Source organism: Gossypium hirsutum, chromosome A06 (genome assembly GCF_007990345.1).
Source record: "Gossypium hirsutum isolate 1008001.06 chromosome A06, Gossypium_hirsutum_v2.1, whole genome shotgun sequence".
Classification (NCBI taxonomy): Eukaryota; Viridiplantae; Streptophyta; class Magnoliopsida; order Malvales; family Malvaceae; genus Gossypium; species Gossypium hirsutum.
The window spans coordinates 77,722,296-77,728,030 of NC_053429.1; positions in this window are offsets into that span (position 1 = coordinate 77,722,296).

Genomic DNA, 5,735 nt, shown 5'->3' on the forward strand with positions numbered 1-5,735 from the left:
TCATCGCTTACATATCCGGCCAACATCCATAACGGCCCTAGGGTTCATACCTTTGCCGAAATTGATGAGTAGATCTAGATTTAGTCACTCCGATGATCCAAGCTTTTCACACACTCTTCGATTGGCAGCCTTTAATCCTCACTAGCACCAACAAACCAAATAACACCAAAAAAAAACTTTCAGCTTTAATCGACAGCCACCCTATGTATATAGGGGTTTTCAGCTTTTCTTAAACCACAAGAGACGAATGGAAAGAAGGTTTGAATACTTACCAAGAGATCTACTCGTTGAAGTATGTTCCAAATACCATTCTACCCCAGATCCGTTGTGAATCCAACTTAAACGTGCGTAGAAAATAGATCTAAATATTAATTCCCGAATCACTAAAATATGAAGCTTTTCGGCTTTTGGATCTATCCTAGAATATGGCTATTATGATCTAAAAGAAAAATAGGTGACGATAAGTTCACCATCGAAGAGACAATAAGTAGAGGAAGAGATGTAAGATTATAGGTTCGGTCTTTTGAAAGATTAAAAGGAAAGGAGATATAGTTTCAACCAAAGGACTAATCGGCAACCAATATTTGAAAAGAAAAAAGTTGTTTTAAATAGAATTTGGCTTCGAGGAAAGAAAATAGAAAAGGAGAGAATTGTTTAGCTTTTGGGAAAAATAGAAAAGAATATGAGCAAAAGAAATAAGATAAAATTAGAATAAAATAGAAACAAAGAAAAAATCCGATTGAAAGGAAATTAAAATTAAAATTGGCTTCCACACTAAAAAAAAATCCCAAACCTCCAAGAAGGATATAACTCATGAAGGCCCCCCAAATTAAAAGCAATCGGTACCTCATGCTTATGCCCGAATGGGTTCTTAAATAGGCACAAAAGTCCTTTTCCAATTTTAATTCCTTCCTTAGCTCCTTAATTCATGGCCAAATTCAAAGTTTGAATTTAATTCAAACTCTCTACTGCTTAGCGGCAGTCCACCGCTCAACCGACTCCTCCTGTTGCTGGTAGAGTTTCAATCCGTACGGCCCTTCCCACGCTCATACAGCAAAAAGAAGCACTCTCTTGCGCGTAACACTGCTCGAACCTGGGACCTCCAAGTTGCCCAGCACGCTGCTAGCCATAAGGACGCTTGTTCGCTTTCAGCAATATACCGTCACATTTTATCTTAAAGGTTACCTTCTGATGTCCCATTCATTTTAAAAATATAAAATTAAAACATACCTACGCTTGGACTCAAACCCGTGCCCTTGTGGAACTCCTAGCACCCTTCTGCCACTGTGCCACAAGTTTCCTTGTAGCATAACTCGGTCGCAACTATTCTTAAACCTTACTTTATTGCGACCTGGCTTCTAAAATAAAAACAAGCCTTTGCGTGACCAACCCTCAAACCTAGGCACTACACCACACTCCCAGTGCCTCTGCCACTGGACTGAGCTTCCCTTTGTGTTGCTTTTTAACCCTAACTATATATAAGGCTTCCCTGCATCGTTCCCTGATATAAAGAAAAATAAAACACTTTTGCACATGCTGGGAGTCAAACCCCAGCTCTCCTTCCCACTACCTAGCATGCTAACCACTGGGCCAGGTACGCTTCTTCATGTCCAGTCTTGCCCAATTTATTTTATAAGCCTTATGCCCAGATTCCCTTTATGAGGCAAAAATTAAAACAATTTTTTTTCCTAGAGTTTAAACACCAAACCAACAATACTTTTATAAATATATAAATATATATATATATTTTCCTATCTAATAATAATAATTATAATTATAATAATTTCAAATATCAATAATACAGTAATTAATAATAATACACTAATTAATAATAATAATTTTCATAAAAATTTTTCAAACATACATATAGTAATATTTTTCTAATAATAATTTTATCTCGTAATACTAATTAAAATTTCATAAAAATTTAAAATATTCGTAATAATAAATACAATAAAAATTTTCTAGTAGTAATTTAATTCAAAATTTTTTTCTTAAACGATAATATTTAAAACTTCTTAATTATTCAGGTTTTCTTCTATCCGAATCCCAGACTTAAAGCCCACTGTTCTAGGCCCCAAAATTAGGGTGTTACATTATTGATGTGGTTCATTTGACCATTTTCTCAGATATTGTCCAGAAAGAGTTGAAAAAGAAATAGAACTAGCTCCAAAGCCGAGTAATCTTATTTTGAGGGGCAGACCACCCTGTCACCCCGGTAATGTTAGTGGTAGTCGAGGTACTACCAAGGAAACAACAGTTAGATCTGAGGCATGAACACCTGCAAGAACATATGCTATTCGTGCTAGAGAAGATGATTGTACACCAAACATCATTACTGGTATATTTTCTCTACTTGATACTGATATTACTGCTTTGATTGATCCTGGTTCCACACATTCATATATATGCACAAACTTAGTGTCTGTTAAAAATTTACCTGTTGAATTCACTGAATTTGGGCCAGTGTGTTATCGTGTATAAAGTCTATAAAAATTGTCCGTTTATGGTAAAAGGTTATTGCTTTTCGACTGACTTAATGTTATTGCCATTTGATGAATTTGATGTGATTTTGGGAATGGATTGGTTAACCCAATATGATGTAGTGGTGAATTGTAAACATTAATATATTTTGTATTGAAATGTCAGAGTGGTGAATTACTTCATGTTGAATCTAATAAACTAGATGGATTACCTAATGTGATTTCAGTAATATCAACAGAGAAATATGTCAGAAAGGGTTATGATGCTTATCTCGCATATGTGTTGGATACTAAAGTATCTGAGTCCAAGATTCAGTCAGTGCCAGTTGTATGTGAATTTCCTAATGTATTCCCAGAAGAATTACCTGGTTTACCCCCGGATAAAGAAGTAGAATTCTCTATAGACCTTGTTTAGGGTACAACATTGTTATCCATAGCACTTTACAGAATGACTCCTACCGAATTGAAAGAGCTAAAATTACAGTTGCAAGAATTGATTGACAGAAGTTTTGCTCGACCTAGTTTCTCGCCTTGGGGTACACCAGTTTTGTTTGTAAAGAAGAAGGATGGATCGTTGAGGCTGTGTATTGATTATAGGCAGCTCAACAAAGTTACAATAAGGAACAAGTATCCGTTGCCTCGTATTGATGACTTGTTTGACTAGTTAAAACGTGCCACTGTATTTTCAAAAATTGATATCTGCTCTAGTTACTATCAACTATGGGTAAAAGATTTAGATGTGCCAAAAACAACTTTTAGAACCAAGTATGGACATTATGAGTTTCTTGTGATGCCATTCGGTTTGAAAAATGCACCTACAGTGTTTATGGATCTGATAAATAGAATTTTCAGCCCATATTTAGACAGGTTTGTGGTGGTATTTATAGATGATATCTTGGTTTACTCCCGAGATGAAAATGAACATGTAGAGCATTTGAGAATAGTGTTGCAAACTTTGCGAGAGAAACAATTGTATGTCAAATTTAGTAAATGTGAATTTTGGGTATGGGAAATTAGTTTTCTTGGGCATATAGTATCTACTGAAGGTGTCAGAGTGGACCCAAATAAAATTTCGGCCATTGTTAACTAGAAGTCATCGAAGAATGTGTTTGAAGTCCAAAGTTTTCTAGGACTAGTTAGTTATTATCAGAGGTTTGTAAAAGGTTTTTCAATGATAGCTTCTCGGATGACCCGTCTATTGTAAAAAGACATGAAATTTTAGTGGAATGATAAATGCTAGTAGAGTTTTGACAGATTAAAAGCTTTATTGATAGAAGCTCTAGTGTTAGTTCAGCCAGAATCAGGTAGGAATTTATAGTTTATAGTGATGCGTCATTGAATGGTTTAGGCTGTGTTTTAATGTAAGAAGGCACAGTAGTAGCCTATGCTTCAAGACAGATAAAACCACATGAAAGAAACTACCTAACACATGATCTTGAATTGGAAGCCATAGTGTTTGCATTGAAAATTTGGCAGCATTACTTGTTTGGTGAAAAATGCCGTATATTCACTGATCATAAAAGTCTAAAGTACTTGATGACACAGAAAGATTTGAATTTGAGACAGTGCAGGTAGCTTGAGTTATTGAAAGATTATGATCTGGTTATTGATTATCATCTGAGAAAAGCCAATGTGGTTGCTGATGCTTTGAGCAAAAAAATCCTATTTTCCTTATGAGCTATGAATACTCAATTTTCATTATCTGATGATGGTTCAATTATAACTGAGTTAAAAGCTAGACCAATGTTTTTGCAACATATTTCTGAAGCTCAGAAAAATGATAGTAAGTTGCAAGCAAAACGGATACAAAGTGAATCAACTCCTGACTCAAAATTTCAGATCAAGACCGATGATTGTCTGTTATTTAAAGATAGAGTATGTGTACCAAAAAGTTCAGAACTAGTACAGAAGATTTTGAATGAAGCTCATAGTGGTAACATGTCTATCCATCCTGGTAGTAGTAAAATGTATAATGATATGAAAAAGATGTACTGGTGGCCGGGAATGAAATGAGATATTTCTGAATTTGTGTCTAAATGTTTGATATGTCAACAAGTAAAAGCTGAACATCAGTTGCCTTTAGAACTATTACAGCCAGTTACGATACCATAATAGAACTGGGAAAGAATTACTATAGACTTTGTATTGGGATTACCCCTGTCTCTAAAGAAGAAAGATGTCGTTTGGGTGATTGTTGGTCGGTTGACAAAGTCTGCACACTTTATTCTGGTACGTATGAATTATTCTTTCGATAGATTGGATGAATTGTATGTCTCTGAGATTGTCAGATTGCATGGAGTGCCTGTCTCCATTATTTCTGATAGAGACCCTCGGTTTATGTCTCGATTCTGAAGCAAATTGCAAGAAGCTTTAAGTACCCAGTTACACTTTAGCACTACATTTCATCCATAGACAGATGGTCAATCTGAACGTGTAATACAGATCTTGGAGGATATGCTTCGGTGCTGTATACTTGAGTTTGAAAGTAACTGGGAAAAGTATTTACCTTTAGTTGAATTTTCTTATAATAACAGTTATCAGTCCAACATTAAAATGGCACTGTATGAAGCTTTGTATGGTCGCAAATGTAGAAGTCCATTGTATTGGATAGAACTCAATGAGAAAAAGTTACATGGAGTTGACTTAGTCCGTGAAACCGAGCAAAAAGTGAAAGTAATTCAAGACAATTTGAAATCAGCCTCTAATCATCAAAAGTCTTACGCTGATTGATACGTGATATTCGTGACAGGTTTTAAAGATTTATGAATGAATCGTTCTTGAGACTAACTTATTATCACGAGTAAGACAAGTGTACCTATCGAACAGTAGTATAGTTTAGCAAGATCGGATTGTCGAACCCAAAGGAACCACAAGTACTAGTAATTACTTCTTTTTTATTATCTAGCCTAAAAATTAAGAGGTTTGGTTATCTAAAATAATTACTAAACTAAGAATGCACAGAAAGAAAATTTGGGAAAATACTTTTGGGAGAATTCCATTGATTAAGACAATACCTAAGGAAAACTTCACTTGCTATTTGACTTTGAATCAGACGATTTATTCATTTGACTTGATCTGTAGAAATCCCTAAGTTATATTATTATCTCTCTCAAGACTAATAACATTTAACCCTAGTTTGAATAATTGTAATCTCTTTCTAATTAACGCCCTAGAATTGCATTAACTCGATCTATGGATTCCCTTATTAGGTTCCACCCTAATCTAGCAAAATCTAGTCACCCTATCTTTAGG